The following is a 25471-nucleotide window of genomic DNA, read 5'->3' as shown; positions in this document are numbered from 1 at the left end:
AGCAACAGAGGAATTCCAAGGTAGTATTTTTAGATTTATTTCAATGTTGAGGAAGGGCTAATGGCCTCTACCTTAAATCTTACACTGAAGCTACGTGTTTGGTTTTAGTAATAATGTACCTTTAGGTCGCTGATGATAGTTGTTAACATTTACAATATGGTAGTATTCATCAAGCTTCCAAAATGAATCACTTAAAAAAAATGTTATATTTTCTACATTGTGAATTTTTCAAGTGCCTCCAACTTTATCTGTAAAAATTTTTTATAGATGTTAATTATTGACTATGACGATCCACAAGCGTACACAGTATAAATATCGATTTCAATTCTAGGGTTACATTTGGGTACCATAATTTGGTTTTTAACATCAACAGAATATTCAAGGAAAGATGCAAGTTTTGTGTAAAACATCAACTGCGTCTAGACCTCATGCTAGTACTTGGGCCAATGCAGAAAACACATGAGGTTAAACTACAGCTCATTTCACATACGTTAAATAGAATTAATGCTTGGCCATTTTCTTTTTTGTGGAAATAAATGCAGTTTTAAGACCATAATGACAGACAAAGCGCAAGTGGGATAAAAAGTTAACCTTTAGAAACTTCATGGAATAGCAACGAAATCTCAAACTACCAGAAAAAAACAAAACGGGGTTTAAAATATTTTCATTAAGAGTAATTAAATATTACCTATTTGTATTAAGTTCTGTGTCTATGCCCACCACTGTGTTAGGTCTGGAGATACAGAAATTCGTATAATCTAGCAGGAGAGTCAAGAATATAAACAGTTACCAAAATTATATGTCCATACTTAACCTTTCCTGGGAGTGGTCAGGCTGAGCTCTTGGAGGTGAACTGCATCTTTAAATAGGTACAGGGATTTTCCTAGACAAATGAGGCAGCTCTGAAGAAAGAAAGAGAATATCTGGAAAATTATAGATGAGAAAAAGCATGAGGCATCCTGGAAAGTGCTTGCTTATAAGCTGAAATGTAGACTTTTACAGACAGTACTTGGAGAGACCAAGGCCTGGTATGCCATGTGACCGACTTCCTTGATTAGACCTTATGAACAGTGATCAGTGGTGCTACAGGTTTCATTTCATGACACAAATGATTTTACTTGGTGAGCCACCATTTTTGTTTTTGTCTTTATCATGTTTCCAAAATCAGGTGATCTCATGAATCATAACATGCATGCAAATGAAGAGAAGCATACTGAACACTCATTTCTAAAAATGCAATTTGTATAGCCTATTTAAAGTTCCTATAAAGTGTGAGCTCACTTAGTAGGTGCAGTTTTAGATATGAGAGGTCTAAGCATTTAAGAAATGAGGAAATTGAAGTCTAAAAAGTTTAAACTACCTGCCCAAGGAGAGACCAAGGCCTGGTATGCCATGTGACCGACTCCCTTGATTAGACCTTATGACCAGTGATCAGTGGTGCTACAGGTTTCATTTCATTACACGAATGATTTGACTTGGTGAGCCACCATTTTTGTTTTTATCTTTATCATGTTTCCAAAATCAGATGATCCTTGCCAGAGGCTCCCCCCCCCCAAAAAAAAAAAAATTAATGCTAGCTCCACAACTTTGGTTATTTTGCCTGCTTAGAGTCAAGTTCATTGATGATGGAAGGGAAGTTCCTAGCCTTTCGGGTGCTGACACAGCCCCATCCCATCATACTTGGTGTTGCCTAGATTCGGTAGGTTCTGACTGGGGCTGTTTAGGAAAGTGCAGAAAGAGGCAACTTCAGCTCCAGAAATGCCAGAGCACATGGCTCCATGTGCAGCTGCCACTTCTTTTGATTTGAGAAAATAATTTTTCCACTTTGAAGGAAACAAAATCCTCACTTGTAGAAAGACAGAAAATGATGATGACATAGCCTTTTGTTGATTTTCAGGTGGTTAATTATCAGTTGAATTAATGATCGTTTATCTTTTCCCTACTTAGAAATAGTTCAGTTCCAATTTTTAGAAGTTAAATCAGAAATGCATTCTGAAGTGGAAAATAGAGAGGAGGGCAGCTAATTATCAAGGCATACACAGAAAAGAGATTTAGCAAATCAGCCGGCATTGTTTACAAAAATATTAAATCTAAGACTTTGTTAGATTTTGTGGATCAAGTATTGAATGTTTATTTTAATTCTTAAACAGATAGCTGGGAAATTTAGTTTTATATAATTTAATCTGTCAGTAATTTTACTTGCCCTTGAAAAAAGTAGGGCAATTATGATATAATTACATAGTGAGACCTTTTGGTTCTGCAGAATCCTTGCTCTGTAGGGAGGGATACAGTCGGAAAAAGTCTAGAGAAAACATCTCAAAATCAGTCCCTAGCACAAGGCCCATTCTCACCCAAATGTAAGGTCAGTACTGTAGTAGACGTAAGGAGTTTGAGAAAACAATGTGACATCCAGTTAAAAATGTTCTAGAGGGAACTGGAAATATCAGCCTGGAAATCAGGGTTGAGTATGTAAATTTAGGAATCCGGTTTTAGAGCTGGTGATGGAAAACACAGATTAAATGAGATTTCCATAAAAAAAGAGTATGGAATAGAAAAAAGACGACGATCGAGAACTGAACTTGGGAAATAGACGCATACACACTCTATTGATTTAGATAATAATAATAACATCCTTGCAAATTATTTTTTTATTACCATAATAACAATTATAATTTATGGAACCACTACTATATGCCAGGCAACTTGTATGGATTATCTCATGTTATCTTCACGAAGTGCCTGAAATTCCTGCTTGGAATTTTGTTTTTGTTGAAATGACATGAAAATTCTTGACATTTTTTCTGGAAGCAAGAAAAACAGATTTATCCTGAAACTGATGTTTATAGTGTACTACTCTTATGGATGAACTAAACTCTCCCTCAGCATTTTTTCAACCTTCGAGTTCTTACTTCACTCAAGGAATGTTATCAGACAGCAGATAAAATACACATTTCTAGGTGCTCAGGGACTTTTGTTTTATCTTCAACTGACGCGTGATGTTCCCATCGTTTGACATCGCTAAACAAATTGTGCGTAAATATAGTCATTTGTACAATCTCTCAAGGTGATATGTACTCCTTTTGATAACATATGTAACCTGATGTTCTTTTAGATATTTTAATATGAGCGTTAGGTTGAAAAACACTAGAAAATAAAACTTTTTTTTAATCCAAGGAATGCATTTTACGAATAAATGATATTGTTTTCAGTAACAAGTAAATTGTGCTGAACCTGTGCAAAAGACAACAACAAATGCTCTGCTTACTCTTAGATAATCATAGAAATACATACAGTTTTTCTCGCTCAGGTTCAAAAGTTAAAAAGGAAATTTAAGAGAGCTGGAGAGTAGGGAATTTTAATGAGTTGAAATCTGATGATATTCTCTGATCCTTGCGTCCTTGGGTCTCTTTTATTCTGTGATGCCCATCTATCAATATAAGTAAGTAAGTAAGTAAATAAAGAAATAAAATGCATCATAGTATAAAATTTTAAAATTATTTTTGATAACTTGAGTATACAAATATATATCATTTAGGATGGGCTAAGTTATGTTAGAGAAATGAACAACTTCAACTTTTAAAAGCTGAAAGGAGCAAAGACATATTTCTCACTCAAGATACATGTCCACAGTGGCTTGGCTGGGGCTCTAATCCACATCTTTACAATTAGAGGCCCAGGATGGTGTTTCTACCATGTGCAGCAATGCCAGCGTGGGGGTGATGGGAAGGAGCCTTGTGAATTATGCACTATCTAGTAAAGCTCCTACCCCAAGTGACACCCATTAACTTCTGATATTTCATTGGCCAAAGCAAGTTCATGGTTATGCCACCCTAATGAAATGCAGTCCCACTGGATGCAGAGAAAGGGAAGCAAAAAGGAAATACGTGGTGACTGACATTGTGACGACCACACTAGCCTGGTTCTCACTGTGCGTTCAAAGAGGCCACTGGGGGATTTGGTTCCATTTCTTGAGTTGTCTTTACAACTTTTAAAAGTAGGCCATGTTCCTGACACTTCTTGTGAATGCATTGTTTCATTTGTTCAAGCATTTTTCTCATGGGGTCAAGCTGAATTTTTTTCCTTTGGTAAACTATTTGTTTGTTTGTTTGTTTATTTGTTTATTTATTTTTATGATGACATTGGTTAACAAAATCCAGTAAGTTTCAGAAGCTGAAATTTTTATTACCTTTTTGCCCTGCTTTACCTCACTTTGTTCCTGAAAGTCAAACTTTTTCTAGGCCTCGTCTTTTTAAAAGAGTAATATGGGAATGGGGTGGATGATTGAAAATGGATTTATTTACTCCTTCTTAAAAATGTTAAAACAATTCTTACTATGTTCATAGGGAGTTGTTAGGTCAACTCGGACTAGAAAGCTCAGCATTATTTTTACTCTTTGATTTTTTTCAGAAATGTTTTATACATTTTAGAATCCAGGGCAACATTGGTTTCTATTTGTTAAAAATCAAGACAAATGGTTGAGAGCTTATTGTTTCGAATCTTTCAAACATAAAGATCAGACGAGGAGTTACTGTACAGTCCTCCTAGTATGAAGCACAAATTTGTCCTCCACTGTTTTGAAAGCAGAGCCTCGCTATGAAGCAGTGAGAACATTTGTCTTTTGTATATGTTCATGCTGAGCTCATTCAATTTATGAGATCAATGCTATATTTACAATATGTTTTGAACATTGACCTCCAAAGGTAGAAGGGTAAATGGCCCAGTCACTTTTTAGATATGTAATTCAGGGCACCATAGCACTGAATTGAATTTCTGATTCACTTGTTTCTTGAGATTCTGTTTTTGACATGTTTTCCGTTTACCTTCTAAGTGCATTAATCAGTGGCATCTGAATCTCTTCCTTAGTGCTAATATAAAAAAACCGCTAACACTTATTATTATGATTTACAACTGCCAACATACAGCAAAACAGAATTGTAAGGTGTTCTGAAAGGCCACGAGGCAGCAAGTCAACAGATGAATGGCCTTTGAATAAAATCAAAAGACCTGAATGTACCAAGCCTCTTCTCTTCCAATTACCCATTTCATCATTACAGTAGATTATTTAAATTTCTAGATGTCTAAGTGTATCTTACTCAAATATTTTGGTATATTCCATTTTCACTTATTCTTCTAACTTTTATTAAATGTTTCTTTTATTTTGTCTTGTAAACAATTTATATATACATTTGGTTTTCACTGAGTAGTTATTGACTATCTTACTCTGGCAGTCTGGTGAGCTTGAACTGACAAGGGTCCCTCCCTCTTGAAGGTTGCCATCTGATGAGGAGGACAGACATTAATCAAATAATTGCACAGAGTAGTTCAAAGTTGCTACTTTTGTAAATGCTGTCAGTTAGAGGAACATGGGATGATTAGATCATGTAACAGGGAGACCTGACTAGGTTGGGGCAGCGCGGGGTCAGGGAAATGTTCTTTGAAAAAGTAAAGCAGAATGCCTAGAGATCTGATGGATAAAGATGAACTAAGAGAGGATGGGAATGAAGAGTGTCCTGGCAGGGAGTACAGAGCTAGTCTTGGAAAAGACAGAGCCAAGAGCATTACACGCAGGAAGACCTTCTGCTGAAGAGGATGGAGAGACCAATAGCAGTCATGTGCAAGTCCTCAGTGGCTTTTCGTTATCCCGCAAACCATTGAAAACTTTTGAAAGTTCTTAAGCCGAGGAAAAATATTACGCAATTTGAGTTTTGAAGAGGATCATTCTGACTGCTCTGCAGAGAAAGGTCAGAGCTAAGCAAGACTGATGAAGAGATCAGGTGAGAGGATATTGTGACTCCCGGCTACAGATGACTCCAGCTTGGATCAGAATAGTGATGGTGGCAGTGGGGACAAGTGGATATCTCTGGATAATAATCAGAAAATAAACTTAACAGCTATAAATTGAAAATAGAAATTAGATATCTGTAACAAAATTTTTTGTCTATTCTAGAGTACAACCCGACCCAGGATTTCATGTCTGGCTGTTGAAACAAAAGTAAATTAAAATGAAAATAGTGTTTATTTAAAAAGTTCTCATGCATTAAAAAGTGGATGAATAATGTCTAGCTTATTAGTTCTTTTCAACTGAATCGATGCTTTAATATCAATATTTTGAAAAGCCACTGAGAACTGGCCTTTGTAGACCACACTAGTAGATTCTAGCTCCTTCGTGGAAACATAGCCTACCTCTGCCTAGTGTCCTGGTTTATTTGGTATGGTTTTGCCCTTAGCTTGAGACGGTGGAATTTACAGCAGATGTGACCTTCGTACAGGCTTGTTAAAGCATCTACTCAAGAGAAATTTTATTCTCTTCACAGAAGGACAGTGCCATTTTACTCAGGTGTGGATTAGATAATAGTAAATCATGTAATAATGATGTAGTCGAAAAATACATCATCAACTTGGACTCATAAAAACTACTTGTCATAGATTACACAAATGTGCACAAGCAGCTACACGTGGCAGATTTGCCTAGCGCCTTTTCAAGTTTTTGATGCTAGATAAGCATGTTTTGCTTTTATGATTCATCAGTTTTCTGACTGACATCCAAGGACTTTCCTAAATCACAGACTTAATTTCCCAGGAAAACTGGTTCATTCTGATGCAGAAATCTTTCAATTGAAAAGGTAAGTAGAGACTTCTTCCTCGTGGCTTGTTTCCTCCTTCTCCTGTTAAAGCGATGACAAAAGATACCTTTTATTGGCCTTTTTACATGCTATCCTTTATATTTTATAGATTTTAAGTTAACATGTATGAATACATGGGATATACGAATTATAAAGCAAAAGGAAAAACACAATAAGAAAAACATCAGAATTATCTCATATTTATAAATAATGGGAGTGCCACATTTCAAGTTTCTGAAAATCAATTTTGTTATATTAAATGTAGATTCCCAGATGTTACTAGGCCGTCAGCACCAGTTTAAAATGCAGGTGGTCCTCCCAGGTGCATCCTGCTCTAGAGCATGCCACGGTAGATTGACTTATCTCAGAGGCCTGTACAATTGATCCTTGTCGCTGTGGAGGAGCTGATCCTTCGCAGCTGGAATTGACACATTATGGCCAAAATGAATACACCGCTTAGGTCTCTTGTAGGCTATTATAATGAGATCTCTCATTATTTTTCCACTTCCACTGCTACCAAAGAATCAATAAAACTCCCCCCAAAACATAATGGAGAAATGTGACAATAGGTGAATGTTTTCTGTGGCTGGCTACTGCTCATCTCTCTCTTTTTTTTTGATACTTATACATTTTGGATTTGAGATGAAATTGGTTTTTGAAGTAAAAAGTGCTCTTAAGTAGTACAGATAACAGCATGTTCTTTGCAGACTCCTGTCTTTTGGGGACCTGAGAAAGGTCACTAGATGTACATATACTATTGCTAACTGTTTTATATTTAATGGCCAGTGATTCCCGCTATTAAAAGCTGGGTTCTAGGCCATTACTGCCCTCATTTATTATTTATAAAGCTCTGTAAATGTACATGGCATTTAATGTTAGATGAAATTGTGCCAGACAAATTGCCTTCCCTGATGAGCCTCTGAGCTGAAAGCAGGAGGAGAACAATGCTGGAGGGAGGTTGTGGAAAGAGCAGAGAGTGATTAAGGGTTGCCAACATGGCAGTGCTTTACCAAGTAGGTGGGCTGCAGGGAGACCTTGAAAGCTGAGAAACGATTCTGAGATTGGGAAGCCATTCAGTAGAATAAAACCGTAACTGGAAGCAGGTAAAGGCATCAGAGAAGGAGGATTTCAGGCCACGAAGTGAGAAATCACACGTTCAGCTCTGACATTTCCTCATTTTCCTAGTACACTTTGTTTACCTGGTTTCTCAGCATCACCTCTTACTCATCATGTTCCAAACCAGTGGGTCTGAAACCTGAGAGTGCATCACCTGGGTGGGGTGGGGGGGCGGCGTTAAAACACAGGTCACTGGGCCACAAGCCAGCCATAGTGTCGGAATCCGAAGGGCTGGGGTCCTGATTTTGCATATCTGACATGTTTTCAGGAATTGCCTCTGCTGTAACCAAACTTTGAGAATCTCTGTCCTAAAGCAATAGCTTCAATTCTTGTAACTTGTTCTCCAAACTCCAGCTTGGAGTCATCTCTAACCCTCACCTTCATACTCAGACAATATCCCAGTTCTACCTTTTCCTAGGAAAATCTTTCAGATTTGTTTTCTCTTTTCAAATTTACAGCTACTAACCCAGTCAGATACTACTACTGCTCCTACGGCTATTACTGGGCATATGCTTTAGAATATCTCTTCAACAGGAACTACAATTACTACTAGAAACTTCTTTGAAATCCACCATATGCAAGTCAATAATTAATTAATACTATTAAGGAATCCGTATTACCTTCCTTTACAAGTGAAGAAGTTCATTTGCAGCAAGATTAATTCATTTGCAGTGAGTATCACAGAAGGAATATAAATGAAGTTCTGTTGAAAACCAGAACCTATGTCCTTACGTCCATCCAGTATTCAGAGCCTATCTGAAGGCCACCTCTTTCATGCAGTCCTTTATGTGTAACTATATCAGTGCAAGAGTGAAACATCTCCCTTCTCTCAATTACTAATGACTTCCTCTATATTACAAAGACTTAGTAGATAATGAGGTGGCATTGAAAATCAGTATGGAAGGGCTAGATTAATCAAGAAATGTCACTGGGACAATTAAATGCCTGTATAACCCAATAAATAGCAGATAGATTCAAACCTTTAATAAAAAAAATACTTTGAAAATTAAAGACACCAAAGTATAAACTTTATAAAATTTATGAACGTAAAAACTTGTCAAAATCCAACAAAAGAAATAATAAACAAAATGAAAGTTAAACCATAAACCAGGAGAATTATTTGCAGTGATTTTGAACAATGAAGGATTAGTTTAGGGAAATATATAATCAACTATGTCAAATCTTCACAATTCACAAAAGAGGAAAACCAGATGGCCCATATGTTTATGAAAATATGTTCAGGTTTCAAAAATAATAAGGGAAATTTAGATTGTACATCAGAATGATATAAATTCATGCACATCAGATTAGCATAAAGTAGTGTCTGAGTGTCTGCAGAGATGTGAGTATCTAGGAATTCCTGCAGTGTGATGGTTGGTGTGTAACTTTGTTTAATTATTTTGGAGAGAAAATTTGAAATATATATACTAAAGTTAATAATGTAGGTACCTATGACTTATTAATTCTACTTCTAGTCATCTCCTTTAGAATCTCTTCAACAGATTTTTTATATATATATATGAACCTATATATATATATAGGGAGGTTCATTGCAACATTGTTGTAATAGGAAAACATTGGGAATAAGCCATGCATCTTTAATAGGTTATTGAGTAATTAATTTTTGTGATCTATTTATACAAAGACTATAATTCTTCAGTTAAAACAGATGAACTAAATCTTTATACATTATCATGGCTCTATGTCATGAACATGATGTTGAACAAAATTAGTAAATTACAATGTATACAAAAATTATATTATTTTTGTAAATTTAAAACATGCAAATTGTATATGTTATCTGTGGAGAGAAACATATAGGTCAAAGTAAATATATGAACAAGAAGAATATATACTGATTTTAGGATGATAGTAACCTTTGGAGAAGGAAGGATAGGAGTAGTCTTAATTTTCTAAGTAATCTTTTATTATCATTTAGATTAAAAAATCCGAACCAAATATGGCAAAATGCTAATGCTTGTTAAAATAATGTGGCAAATATTTGTGTTATTTTTTTCTCTTCATTTATGAAATGTTCATATTAAAAAATAGAACATTTTAACTAAGGCTTCTTTGTTTAAAGAAATTTTGAATATTACGAGTTAAAGTACAGCCAGACCATTTTCTTTGCTGCAAAACTTTTCGATCATTAATATGCTAATGGACATTGTGAATTATCAAGAGAGTAATGTCTTACAAACTATTTCCCAAACTTACTTGACCATGGAAGGCTTTTTTTTTTTTTTTTTTGATAAAACACCTATTAACATCTCATGGATCTTTTGGGAAATGCTGTTACACGTCGTAGCACTTAATTCTCCCTAATTGTTTCATATAATTTAACTTGACTTCTCTGGTTATATTTTCCATCTCCTTGATGTCAGGACCTAAATCTTATTCTGTTTAGCTAGGCCGGTAATGGACATACAAGTAATAGTTGGATTTTTCTTAGAAATTATTGTGCAGATCATTATACTCGATGTAGTTTTGAAGGGGTGGAAGTAGTATAAATGGGCTTTGCACACACTTTTATATGTAAGTAAAAAGCAAACATCAAGAACACAAAATTCAACATAAGGATAATTGTAGTTTTCAAACAAATGGAGTATATTGATGTCAAAACATTGCCAGAACTAGTTACTGAAAACTTCTTTTCTTCATTAATTCATATATCTCATTCAACAGATATTATAAGATACCTAAAGAGAAATAATAGCTTTATAATATAGCAGAAGTAGATATAATCCAATGCATAAAATTTCTCAGAATTAAGTTATCAGTGATTTCTCAGAGTAAACTAACTCGACCTTTTTGAAATTATATTAAGCATAAATCCATTCAGAATTTTAAAGAATTAATTCATTTAAAGATTTATAAATACTAGATATATCTTAAATTCCTTGGTTCACAAGGGTATAGTTTTGATACAACAATAAATAAAATCGATTAAGCAAAAATTTGTTGATTTATACTTTATTTTCTATTTCGCACATCTGAGGCACTCTCAACCAACTTAATAACAGAAGCGAAAGTCTCCCATTCCCACCCTTCTGATAATTTATAAATGTATTAAATACAGATATTAAGTGAAAATATGAAACAAAATTTTAAAATTAATTATGTAATATCTAGTACCAAGAGTTAACGAGTTAACCCTTGATCATTTAAATGTTTCAGAAAAGCACTTTGTGATTCTCATTCCATAACCATTACCCTTTATGCTATTTTAAATTTGGTAAAATTCTGCGGCTATTTGTATAAAGATAACACATTCGAAGCTCATTCTCATTTATTTTGCTCTAATTTTTACAGCTCTAAAGAAATTGTTTTGTGGATTTGTATAAAAGAAACTTCCTGCTTTTTGCAGAAGCTAAATTTGTATAGGATAAAATCTCATTTGAAGTACAATTCAGTATGTTTAATATTATTCAGGTTAATTTTGGATCCTGATTTTTTTCAAAAGAAATTCACATGAATACTAAGAAAATAATCTGTGTTTTCAGGCCTATTATCATGCTGGAATCTCATACTGAAAATAGTTTTTAAGAGGTTTTACTAAAAAGTTCTACAGGTATCCAAGTTTTAGAAATGTGATTTTTTTATGTTTTGTTATTTTAGTCTTAAAATATAGAATATAAACAGTAAATGTTTCTTCTCTAATTTTATTATGTTTTAATATTGATCTGAAATGATGATAAACTGATTTTGTGTAGAATAGAATACGGGTGGCGAAGAATATTTATCTGCTTCACGTGCTTCTGGTATTGTTAGAATTTTAACACTCTTTGTATAATGTCATCATGACTCATAGTAAAGTTACACTGAGTAATTGTTTGAAATTTTACTGCAGCTGAAGAAATTTATATTTCGTTTAAATGTATTGCTAGGTCTCTGCAGTATTTCAGCCAGATATCCCTCTTAACTGTCTACCTCACTTGTTTCAGTATCAGCTAAGATAATATGACATTTCCGGCACTTAGCAAGAGTTAATGGCAGGGCATTAACTTACTACTTATAACTGTCTGGGTAATAAAATGATATCACCAGTACTCCACTTACACTACCATAAGACAAGGGAATAATCTGTGTTGCAAATAAGAGTTACATACATCATAAAAATCAAAATGTGGTATTTATTTTGTAAACAATTTCTTGGATGAGGATATTTTTCAGGTAGACCTACATTGTTTGTATTTTGAATTATGCAGCTATGGACTTGTATATGTTAGAACATTAATTTTTTTATAGTATCGTGTTACTATCAAAGTGTGTATGCCCTCCTGTTGCTCCTAGACATTTTGCTATACTCCTGTATGGAGGGCTTGCTTGGGGTATAGGTGTGTTTGTCAGGGTTGGGGAAAGGATGTATATATGTATATGTATATAATAAACCCTGTTTAGAATAGAAAATCAGAGTGAAGAGTATTTTAGTTTTTTATTGCTATGTAGCAAATTATCCCTCCAAATCTTTGTGGATTATACCAGCAAAAATGTATTATCTCATATATTTTCTGTGGGTCTATAATTTAGGAGTAGTATAACAGTGATTGTGGCTTGGGGTCTCTCATGAGGTTACAGTCAAGGTATCAGCTGAAGGTCCATTCATCTGAAGGCTTGACTGGGATGTAAAGATGTACTAAGATGACTTACTCACATGACTAGCAGCTGATGCTGGCTCTTGGTAGGAGGCCTCAGTTCCTTATCATGTGAGCTATTCTACTGATGTACTTGAGTTTCCACTTCATATTGCAACTGGTTTCTCCCAGAATGAGTGATACAGGAACAAGGCAGAAGTCAAATGACTTTTATGAGCTAACGTTGGAAGACATGCACTGCCATTTATGCAACATATTTTTGGACACACAGGTTAGCCCTGATCAACGTGGGAGAGAACTCTGTGAGTGTATGAACACCAGAAGGTTGTTGGAGGAGACCATGAGAGGCTGGCTACTATAAGCAGTGATGGTGGTGGTGGGGGTGGGGGGTGATGTTAAGAGAAATAGAGTAATTTGAAAGAAACACTGCATCTTGACTTTGTTTAAGTTCAGTGAGGATTGCAATCACTTAAATTAATTTCTGACTGATTTCTGCAAGGTTTTTAGATATAAACAGTAAATCATTATACATATAAATCATTATACATATAAATCACTTTTGTTCATGCCAATGACTGCAAGCCAGATCATACAGACAGTTGTCATTTTATAGTGTGGGAGCTCAGTTAGCACACATCAACATGGCAGCAAAGCTAATATTCAAGGAATAAGATCCAGGATTCCTGTCTTTTAACCTTTGGTCATGGTCATTGCTTCTTTCTATCCAGAAGTACCCCAAGAGAATCCCCAAATAATTATTGCTATAATAGATTACTGTATTATACATCCATCACTGGCCACTATTCTATGAAACTAATTCAGAGAGATTATCAATTTGTTGTATCTATCTCACTGGTCCTAGACCACTAGAAAGATGAGCAAGTGGATCTTAGAGCACATTAAGCCTGGAAACATTGCCAGAGGCAAAAATGACAAAACCGAAGCTGTCCTACTTTGGGCACATCATGAGATGGTACAGTTCTTTGGAAAAGACAATAATGCTGGAGAAAATAGAAGGTAGTGGGAAAGGAGGGAGACCAAGGATGAAATGGATGGATTCCTTAAAAGAAGACATAGGCATGAATCTGCAGGAACTGAGCATAGCTGTTGAGGACAGGGCATTGTGGACATCACTCATTCATAGGCTCACCAGGAGTCAGAGCTGACTCTACGTACATAGCACATACCTTCCACACGCTCATAAGTTTTAAGACCCTTGTCGCACATTCTGATGATGATACAATAAGGTTTGTAAGCGAAGACAATGAGTAACTTACTTCTATGCACATTTAACTTTGCAAACATCAAGTCAGGGTAACAGGAAATTCATCCTTCTAATCAAGCCCTATTAAGGTGGATTAGAGGAGAGGAGTTGGGTGGGTAATTGTGGGGTTTTTTTTTGTTGTTTTTTGGTTTTTTTTATGGCTCAGGGTGTGTCCTTACATCCCTTTCAATGGAAACAAACTTCATTCTCACCACAGAGTGGGCTGCTAAAGTAAGTGCCAAGATCACTTGAGAAGTTTTGAAGAAGAGATGTCAAGGTCAGTTCAGATGCTCACTGTCTTGGTATGAGTCTAAACATATTTATAAGAATGCATTGTTTCTGATGAATGGCTAAGTAGACTGAAGGGAAAACAAGGATGCACCTGGTGTCTTTCTACATCATGGGATCACATTTCCTGAATATATTGTGCTACCTGGTTCCAGGAAGCCAACTGTCTGGTATTATCAGCTGCATAGCATCAGATATTTTTGTATTTAACTAGGCTAAGTGTCTGATTTATGATACCTGAGTTAAGGATTCAGTAAGGTCATTCGCCTCAAAGAGACCAACACCCAACATGGATCAGTCTGTTAGTGCCCTGCTGCGTGGCACTCAGGATTCTTTAATAGACCCCATGACTATTATTAGAATGAAATGTTGCTCTGTTGGTAGACCCCAATTCCTGTCTTCTTACAAAAACTTTAAAAAATGAAAAATAATTTTAATATAGGCTGGTAATAGGAGTAATGGCGCTTTTTTATTTTGGACAGCTGTAGACTTTATTTCCTGGGCCTGTTGTGAAGAGGCTGGAAAGTGGAAATAGTGTGGGTTAGGCTGGATTTTTTGTTTGTTTGTTTGTCCAGTCGTATGTCAACTAGACAGAGAAATGAATTGTCTGCTCAGATTCTTGGAATGGTGATTTGAGGGAAGTTTAATAAAAGGACTGTTACAAAGATGTAGTCAGGGTTTAGGGAAAATAGCAAACCCGGGGCAGTGCCTCAGCAATTGTGACAATAGAGAGTTAGATCTTGAGGGGCAGAGGAAGGGAAAGATAGGGACTCTAGGGTGAAGTGAGTCATTTGACAGGAGACGACTCGTAGTGACCTGACTGAAGGAAACAGGAAAATAAATGCCCTGACATTCCTTTCCCTTTGACCTCTACGGCTAGTTCCAAACCCAACCGGAAGCTTATTGGATGCTGTCCATATAGGCCAGATGCACAGAGCAAGGTAGAAAAGTGTGGGGGTATAGATCCAAGTGGCAAAAAGAAGATATTGAGAGTCCACAGCCATGCTACCCTGAACACGCCCGATCCCATCTGATCTCGGAAGCTAAGCAGGGTTGGGCCTGGTTAGTATAGCACCTAGGAAGACCAGGTGCTGTAGGCATAAAAAAAAATAAAAAGAAGATAATCAAAATAAGGGTTTGAAGGCGGTCGTGGGCCTTGCAATCTGTGTGGCATGTGGGGAAGTTGTCTGCTGGTAAAATAAATAAAATAATAATAATAATAACAATTTTTAAAAAAGGAAGATATCGAGCATAAAGGCATTTTTATAATTGGCCGATTTCAAACAGAAAGATCTAGTCTTTTCCCTAACTTCACTAAAACTAAAAACTAAAACACTGTGTGGTAATCTCTGGAGCCCTGACTGCCTACGTTGGAATCCTAGCTCCAACACTGACCTTGGGCAGGTGACTTACTCTCCTTGGGCATCATCTGTCAAAGAAGATAATCCAGGTGCTGAGCTCATGAGGTTGTTGTGAGGGAGTAAATGAACTGATGTCCGTAAAGCACTTAGACCAGCGCCTGGCACACAGTAACCATTATACATCTTTGCTGATATTATTTACCGAAGTCCTGTACAGTATCCTGCAGCTGTGTTGATCTTTTTTAGGACAAATAATGTACATTGAGTTACATTGGATTCCTATTGTTATTATTTTTCAATATTCCTTTAGTGTTTGGCTATAACCTGAGATTAAATATCCAGGTTGCAGTAACTGAATTGAGAACCTTAGGGCCCTCCCTTCCAACCAAGCGAGGCAGGGGACGTTTTCCTGAATATCCTCATAACAACTAGGAGGGGCGGTGAGTTTCTTTATTGCAGAAGATGACTCACTGGGTTGACCCTGTGTGAATTAAATTTGTGATGGAAAAGTTTCATCAACTGTTTCTGTAGCTCCCACTAGATGAATCCCTTTAGGAAGCATTTTAAATGTACTATTGCACAGAATGGTAGAAACAAAAAATGAATCTTTGCCTTGGAACAGTGCCTTTTCTTGAGATTTATTATCTAATTAAGGAATTTCCTAATATAACAAGCATTTAAATTTTCCCAGGAACCAAAACAGAGCAGTAGTAATACTACAAACTAGCGTTTGTAAGTTACACTGCAGTTTACAAAGGGCCTTCACATTTATTGGCTTTGCTTCTTAAGCCTTTGCTTTAGCCATGGAAACTTTGAACATTATGTCCTTATATATGTATATATCACATGAAAATGGACTTTCTGGTTCAAGGTCAGCCCTACTCTGAGGTCACTCCGACGGAGGGATGCTGGCGTTCTGAGGAGGACACTGTGAGGATGCTTTATTAGTTTCTTTCTGAATTCCCTCCCTTCCTTGGGTGCAGGGCTCAACCACCCCTGTTGGAATTCTATTCCCAATGCAGAGCGTGGGGCCTCAAGACAGCCTTCTCTGACAGAATTTGTGATAATGTGGAGGAAGTCACCTAATGAGGGCTTTCAAAACAGAAGGAAGCACTGGAAAATTGAGAAGACCCTTAGCATAACTTTTATGTCCCACCATGATTGTGTGTGAAACTTGATGTGATGTCTGTGACCAATAGGTAGTGAAGTTTGGGGTTTCAAGTTCCACAATTTCCACATTATATAATTCATCTAAGTGAAAATTAATGGATAGAGCCCTTCTTATTCAGTAGACCACATGCAACCTTCTCAGCAGTAGAGTTTCAAGAGGCCATTCAGAGAGCACTATAGCATAAATTCAGTCTCATCTTCACTACTACCAGGCTCTTTATACATACAACATTTGAAATAATCTCAAGGTGTGTATGTGTGCATGTGTGTATGCGTATGTGCTATTTATCTCTCTTTCTACCTACCCTGCCTGTTCACTAAAAGTTGGTATATGTCAGGCTCTAAGCTGAGTTCTCTATGGTATTTATTTTAAAACTCATAGTATTATTATTGTGATGAGGAAACTGTGCCTGACCTAAGCAGCTTAGGTAAGGTCTTACCATTAGAATTTGTCCATAACTCATGCTCTTAACTGCAGTACTAAATCATTTGTACAAGCTTGAAACATTTCATTCCCAAATATTGACAAGAACAATAACCTCCACACAAATTTGAAATGTCATGAATCATGGTAAATTTATGGTAAAAATAAAGAACGACATACATTTTAATCAGATTATAGTATAAATTCTGACTACCTCTTTGGTTAGAAGTTTGGGGAAGAATTTGGTCATATCTGTTCTCTTGTGATTGGTGAGTGATGTAACAAAGGAATTGGCCTCAGTGGCTTCTGAGGAAAGAATGAATGAAGATTGAGATCTGACTCAAAAGAAATCATATCAGGATGGCAAAAAAAGGGACATTTTTAAAGCTTGCTCGTTCTTGGCCTGTACACTTCATGAAGATCTATTCCAGGTAATTAAGAATTTCCGGGAAGGTAGCATTATTCTACTCTTCTTACATTTGCATATGCCTTAATAGTTTCACATGACTGGTTTCTGCGTATCGTTCCAATCTCAGATCAAACGTTGTTTATTTGGAGATATCCTGGATGTATCCTTGAGTACCTCGCATCTCTAACCAGTTCCCTCTCTAGAGTTAGAGTCCCATAATGATTCTAACAAGAACCACTATCTGAAATTCTCTTTTTGATTTATTTTTCATCGTCTATTTCTCCCCACTAGAATATAAACTCTACAGAGAAGGACTCTTGTCTTTGTTCTTTTCTGTGTCCTCAAATCTAGAAGACAGTGTGTAAATATTTGCTCATTAAATTAATATTCTAAAGCTCTTAAAGCACTCTGTAATATTAAGAATTTCAGCCATATGTCATTTCAAATGAGATTTATAAAGAGTTCTTAAAAGATTTAAAAATTCTTAAAATATAACGTGAAGAAAATGTAAAAGCTGCATACAGAATTTTAAATTCAGTATGACTTTAACTGTAAAAGCTTGATAGAGAAAAGCTTATAAAGATGTCAATATTAAATATGCTTCCTGTGGTGGTAGGTTAGGAGTAATTTTCTCTTTTACTTATATAACAGTATAATGAGCACACATTTCTTTTATAAGGAAAATATAAAATAACCAAGAACTGAAAAAACTAAATAGGTCAATAATAATTTTCCAATGCCATAGTTTTTGCTCTCTGATATATTTTTAAATTACATATTAGAATATTAGAGATAGTTGTCACAATAATGATGATGATGGTGATGACATTGAAAATGAGAGACAGTAAGAAAGCAAGAAATGAACAGAAAACTTGGGGGAAGTGGAGATGTGAAAATTTATTTGTTTGTTTGTTTGTTTGTTTAGCATAAACTTGTGCAAGCTCAATTAGCGATGTTTAGATTACCAGTTTTTCTTGTTCATTTAGCAGATGAGGTGTAGAGAAAGGCTTGGAATATCCACCCAAGATGATCTGAAAATTTTGTTATATGGACAAATGGAAATCCGTTTGGGACTTGATGTAATGCTAATGTTTAAAAATATCTTGGGTTTATGGTAGGTGTATAAAAGGGATCAAAGTCTTTGGCCTGACTGACTTACATGTCAGGTGGCTGGGCTGTAGTCAGGAACTGTGTCTTTTCAGATACCTTGTACCCCCGGGCCTAGTGGGGTGCCATGTACCTAAAAGGTGCTTGACTATTTTTTAATGTTAATATACTAGTCATGGTATTTTTCAATAAGATTTAATATATGGAGCCAAGTGTTATTCCTTCTGTTATTTTATGATACTCTCATGCTAAATTTCATATTACTGTTTTTCTTTTGAGGAAAAAAAGTTATCTAACCAAGAGACTGAATCTTCTATTTCACCTAGAGTCATTCGAATGGGTTGACGATATTTACCTTCATATTTTAGAGTCTTATAAATGGCTATGTCCAATTGAAATTAGGTCAACTTATATATACACATATAGAAATGATCTCAATGTTTCGCTAGAGTATAAAAAGAAAAAGTACAAAAGTTTAAAAACCTGTTTCAGTAGTGGGGCTTTAAACCTCATTCTAAATGTTATATGGGATGGCGGAAAGGTATTTCTTCTACTCCAACCTATTTTATTTTCAATTGTGAAAATATATCTAAATATTCCTTTTAACTCTATGCTACAGTGCCAATTGTTATGAAATCTTCCATTTCTTTAAAGCATTGATTCGCAACTTGGGCCGCCTATTGAAATCACCTGAGGGAGCATTACAAAATACCCGATGCCTGCTTTTCCAGCCTAGATATTCTGATCTAATTGATCTGGGGACAATCCGAGCATCCCGTTGTTTAAAAGCTCCAGAGGTGATTCTAATGCTAAACAGGTTGAGAGCCACTGATTAAACTGTTAACACACTTATCTACTTACAACATGCTCTTGTTTTCCAAACAAACTAACATGTTGACTCTTGCGAGCTCAGGATCTGTGTAACTGGCACTGACCGATTTACAGAAAAGATCCTTCCTAATATCTGTACAAGATTTCTAGATGATGAAAAGTTTTCCCTTTTAGACTGAATGTCAAGCAGATCATTTGCCTTCATGTTCGGGTTACTGTGAAGGGTAATTCTGTAGCTTTGCCACTCTCCTTCATTCTTCTTTTTTAAAATTCTTCTTAGCATTATGTTCTGATCTGTACCTCACTGAGGCTGACTCGATGTTTCCCTTTTCAGAAGTGCATCGAAGAGGACTAGCACTTTGAAGACTTTATTCTTTGACTCAGAATTTTAGGATAAAATTGTAAAATGAACTTATGAGAAAGTTAAAGTAGGAATAGCATATTGAACTCACCAAAATATACCTTCTGGAGCTCATAAAGAGGGAAGAAATTTGAAAATTTTCATAGGACTCTGCCTTATGTAGAATAGGAAATGAAGCAAGATAGTCTTCATTTCCCAGGATTCAGACATCTGAGTCATGTTCAATTTGGAGCTGACAGGTCTATCTGAAGGAAAAATTAGTTTAGAAAATTTGGGGGAAAGCTATCCATTGTTTTTGAACTTTGTTTCCTTTAGTTTGGTGGTTTAAAAACATTCTTTATATATTGAATTAGTAGTGAATTATTGAGTGGAGACTTAAGGGATTTTATGCTTTTTACTTTTCATATACTGATGCAATTTTAAATTTAAAATATAGCTTTGAGGAAACTCAGATGATCTTTAGCATATTGTCAAGAAGGCATAAGACAAATATAAATAATAGAACCTCTAAATGCGGGCCAAATAAAAATAAGACATAACATCTAAGGTCTATTACTCAGGCTGTAGTTGAGAATGCACTAGAGCCTTACGTTACTAAACAAGCCAAATTCATTTACCTGAACTATCTAGAACCATTTTAAGTCAGTTTGTCTTGATGTAGGTTTTCTAGCTCTGTGCAAAAGGGTGGGAGGGAAGGTGTTTTTTTTTTTTTTTATTGTGCACTTGCCAAATAAAATGACATTGATGTATCACAAATGAATTAAATCTATGCTCGTTCTTTATTATTGCTACAACAACTGCTTCTTGAATAAATGAAAAGGAAATCTAGTAACCTGTTTAAGTTAACTTGCCAGCTACTAAGAGAGTATCTGCAAACTTAGTGATTCTTCTGAGGTGGCTACGGGCTGACTGAAGAGTCATCTTTTTGTTAGTGAGATAGTGATAGGCGGTGGCAATCTATACTGCATTAATCATAGTTATTATTGTGTACATAAATTGACGGAGATGAACCTCTAAAGGAGATAATGGCAGAGTGGCAGTTCATTAGCCTATACAAACTAATTAAACATCTAATTAGATTCTTACTAGGAAATACCGTTATGTGATTATGAGTCTAAAGTGACTCAGTAAGCCCACAAATTGGATTTTCTGGATCTTAAATTCTCATGAAAATCATAGTGAAAATCGTAGTATTTGAAGAGTTAGCTTGGTCTCAAAATATTAAATGATAAATTTAGGGCTTAATTAGATGTCATTTATTTCTACATTTATTAATTAAGTAGTAAATTCTAGGATCCCTATTTTCCTTTGTTATCGAAGTTTTAAAATCATCATACCCCGAGAGCTTACTATTAAGTCAGACGCCAGGCTAAGCAGTGAACATGCATCATATTGGTGAATCTTTACAATGACACCGAGAGACAGGGACCATTATTCCTCTCTTATACCCATCAGATACTTAGATGTGATACTTAGAACTACCATTTAAAAGTTATATAAAGATGCATGAAATTAATAAGACAACAGACGAAATTGAGCTGTCACACTTAGGAAGTGGTAGAACCTATACATTATCAACAAGCGAACCATGTTCTATAGCAAAATAAAAACTCATTTGGTGTTAAAGTAACAAATCAATATTCTATAAACACTGGTTCTATTCATTTTTCCCAATGCTATGCTCTTTGAGAGCTGTTTATAGTTATTTTTAAGTTGCCTGCTCTTATTGTTTTGAACTGTAATCTAACTTATTCTGGCACAGGCTTTTTGACATGACCTAATTTCCCTGGCCAGGCTGAAACTTAGGGAAGAGGGCTCTTAGGATCCTAATCGTTTACAGCAGGATTTCTCAACCACGAATTATTAACATTTGTACCACATTATTCTTTGTTTTGAGGGGCTTCTCTGTGCATTGTAAATGTTGAGCAGCATCCTACCCGCCAGATGCCAAGAGCGAACTTCCCTCTTCCCCGCTCCTAATTGAGACAACCATGAATGTCTCTAGACTTTATCAAATGTCCCTGTTGTGCAAAATTGTCCTTGGTTGAGAACCTCTGGTTTATAGGGTCAAGAAATTTTATCGAATATTTTACTAATCATAACTATTATCACCGCTGTTTTACGGTTGACGTGCTATATAGTGGTTTTCAAAGAGAAACTGCACTAGGCAAAGTTAAACAGGCAAGGCAGACTTTAATCAAGACTATTGCAATGGGGAGAGAGACTGAACCCAATTCAACTGAAACAAAAGGCAGAAGAGTTTTTAAATAATGTACTGAGCTAGTAGAAAAGTACTGGAGAGCATTAGTGGAGATGCTGATCCATGAGCGATGTGTTCAGACAATCCGTGTTTGCTAATTGATGTTTTTGGAAGTTAGGCTCCTACCTTTCCACAGAAACTGGAAGATAGAGGTGCGCTCTTTCTTAACAATTATATTTCAAAGGGATGGCTTCCAGGTCCTTGAGGAAGACATTCCCAGATTGTAAAAGAGGCCAGAGACAGGGAAGATTTGTTTATTTAAAAAGTAGAATATGAACGTACAACTGCAAGAATATATAATTATAATTGCTTCTTGAAAACCCACTCAATTCCCAAGTCTTTCTGTAATCCCCTGACCTCACGAGAAGGGAGACTCAACTTCTCTGGTGTACTTTCTCTACCTTGTCGTGTCCAGGATAAACCAGAGGTCATTAAATCAGCCTTATCAGAAGTACATAGGTTTTCAAGTGTCAAATTGGTCTGTAGTTTATTGTGTTTTGCCCTTGGCCTTCAGTAAGGTTCCTCACAGTCTTGCCAAGCCCTACACTCATGCATGTTCTCCTGTGCTTGGCCTCTCTAGCTTCTAAAGTGCCAGCTGTTGGTTTGACTCAGAATTGACAGAAATCTTAGAGCTCGTTGAGGAGTAAAGGTTGCTCCTAAGTTTATTTTGCTATATTTCCAGAATCCAGTCTGCTTCTCAAAGAAAAGAACATTTTCTAAGTCTACAGAGAAGCATGTTTGGGGAGCCTGAGACTAGGCAGGTGATTTGGCCTTCAGGCTCTCATTAGTGACCTCGATGAAAGTCATGTTATGGAGTGACAGAGTTTTGTTCAGATCGTAGGACTGAGGTGAGGAAAAAAGAAGGAAGAGAGTACATAGATTACTCATTCAAGATATAATATGATTTAAATGCTTTCTTAACAGCCTACAAGTGTGATCTTTTTTATTGGTTATAGGAAATAATACCTGGAGGATTTTTGAATTGGTAATTGTTTTTTTGCAGTAACAGGGACCCCTGTGGGGTGATGGATAACAACATTATCAGGATAAGTAATTCCATGAGATGCCTGAACAGGCACATATTAAGTTTTCTGGTAAAAACAATTTCTCCTCCTATGCGGTATGTCATAGGCAAAAGATAGCCTTTACATAAAATCACTAAAAAAAGCAAAATTATCTCATAACCTGAGTAACATAATGAAATCTTAGTTGGCTTCGGTGAGTCTATCCAACATAGCAGACTATATGTTATTTATACATTTAGATAACACAAACCCTCGTATAAATTTTATTTTGCATTACTTTAAGTCATCGTATTTCCTGATTAAACCTCCTTTTGATCAAATGATACATGCTAAAAATAACTCCTTGCTGTCAAGCATTTGGTTTTTGTGACTTTCGTATGATTGCAATCTCTATTAAATATTTTTTCTCTCTCATAATGCTGGGTTTTTTGTTTCTTGATAAGTAAACACCAGAGCTTTTCTGAGTGGCATTAAATCTCAGTTCCAGCTCCTGACATAGGTCGAATCATTTTTATGGAACAAATATTTTTCTTCATCCTTGAAGATCCAGGGCAGATCATAGGAATAAAGGAACAGCTTCTGCATTATCCAACTACAAAGATGCTGATAACCAATCAATACAGGGAGAAAAACCTTTCCAAATCACTTTTCAAAATGCTTTGTACATTTTGGAAATTTGCTTCCTCCTCTTAAAATCTGAGACTAGATATTTACAAAGGAACATAAGTTTGCCTTTAGGTCGCTCCTTTTATATTTGACAATTCCAGCTCATACTTTTGTCTTCTAGTATTCAAATAATACATCGTAAAGATCTCATTTAAATCAGAGCATTCAAATAAGACTTTTTAAATGCGTAGATGCTTTGTAATGACAGTTGGCTTTCTCACGAAACTAGTCATCTTCAACTTTTAAGGTAGGGCTAATTCTCTTCATTTATTTCTGTGTCACTTTGCTTGTGGGAAGTGATTTTTACCCATTAGAAAAATGATGTGATTAGTAAAGGCTGGTAGATCTGAGTGGTGGTTATATATAGTTTGGGTTGGCATTTTTGGGACACTGACTTATTTCCCAGATGAAATCACCCAAAAAGGGCAATATGAAAATATGAAATAAGTTGCAAGATAGAAATAAGCTGGTTATGTTATGATTTCACGTACTTTCAAAGGCTCATAAAAACAACTAAATTATATTTTTTGACTACAATTTGGTCTTTTCATTTGTAAATACTTGTCTCATTTTCTGTGCCGAATAAGTAACTCAGATAACTTCAAATAGTCATCTACTTAAGCTTATTTTTAAGTGTTTTTTATTTTCTCTAAATGTCTCAGGTGGTGGTAGGTGGGCACATATTAGAGATGAGTCTTTTCATCCTTCTATTTGGCAACGTGCCATTAATGCTATAGGTTTTCAGTACAATGACTAAAGCCAGTGGCAACATACTGGAAGGAGAAGACGGAGTCTATTATTGGAAAATATTGTTGTTTCAGGATAATGTTGAAAAAGTTAATGACATTGAAAGCAAACCAAGAATTTATATGGTTTTGCTTTTGTAAGTGTCGTGCTTTTTGTGGATATAATTATTTACGACTTTGATCTTTGGTTTGTTTATCCTGTGCTTAGCCAATAAAGCATTTCCTTGAAATATACTTTAGGTGAGGCAGCGATTAAACACTATGACACATTTTGTAGATTTAAAAGCCTGTTTGGAAGTCTTGGAGTTTATTAATCTCTTCTGTATGAATTTGAGGTTTTTCATCATTAACAGATGTCGCCTTTATTCTCTGTAGTTTTTTTTTTTTAAATGTAAATTCTCCACGAGACGATGTTACAAAAATATATTAGACTGGAAATTGGTTTTACTAAACGTCAAGATAAATATAACTTGGGCAGATTGCATTGCTTGTTGGTTTGGCTATCTGAGTCAAACAGTTATATAGTTAGGCTAGGAGAGCTAGGACTCAAAATTGTCTATCACCTGCTATTAGTCACAACTGGAGTAATGAATGGATGTGACATGGCTAATAAAATATCAGTTAAAAAGGCCTGTTTTAGATGGGCATGCTAGAGAAACATAGTGACCGCAAATATTCATATATGATATTTGCAAAGTAAGGCAAAAAACAAAACAAAAAAACTAAAACTAAAATAAATAAAAGGTATCACCTTATGAATTATAGATTCATTTTATTCTGATTATAAATTTATAAACATATTTTAAATATAGACATCCCTTGTTCTTTTTCTTTTCTTTTTTCTTTTTTTTTTTTGGTTTGGGTTTATTTGTTTTGTTTTGTTTTTTGCTATTTACTAGTTTGTACTTCTGTCTCCTCAAAATGTAACAGTGAATCTACATCGTTCCAACTTATGTTATAAATATCAGTCTTAGAGTTATGTTTCACATTATATCAAATATTGTCAGGTAAATCTGTTGTTAAGGAATTCATTATTGTGATAAAGTTAAGGCTTAATTATTTACTCTAATGGACTGAAGCAGACATGTGAATAATTCAAAGTATGATCAATTCAAAGTCACTTAAACATTATGTTTAGGAATATATTTGCTGCAAATATTACAGTTAATATCTTTATTACATAAAGGATTTATCCAATCAATAGAAAAAATGATATTCTAGTAAA

The 25471-nt window shown here is 35.4% G+C and overlaps 1 protein-coding gene and 1 pseudogene across 1 annotated transcript in view; both read left to right on the top strand.

Annotated features, from left to right (window-relative positions):
• Positions 1 to 25471, top strand: part of INPP4B (inositol polyphosphate-4-phosphatase type II B) — a 557392-nt gene that overhangs the window by 204426 nt on the left and 327495 nt on the right. The window lies entirely within an intron of this gene.
• On the top strand, positions 14879 to 14986 carry LOC112475146 (annotated as a pseudogene).

This window comes from Pteropus alecto, unplaced genomic scaffold, assembly GCF_000325575.1.
Source record: "Pteropus alecto unplaced genomic scaffold, ASM32557v1 scaffold50, whole genome shotgun sequence".
NCBI classification, from domain to species: Eukaryota; Metazoa; Chordata; class Mammalia; order Chiroptera; family Pteropodidae; genus Pteropus; species Pteropus alecto.
The sequence above is the reverse complement of the archived record's forward strand: the minus strand, read 5'-3'. Positions and strand labels throughout refer to the sequence as shown.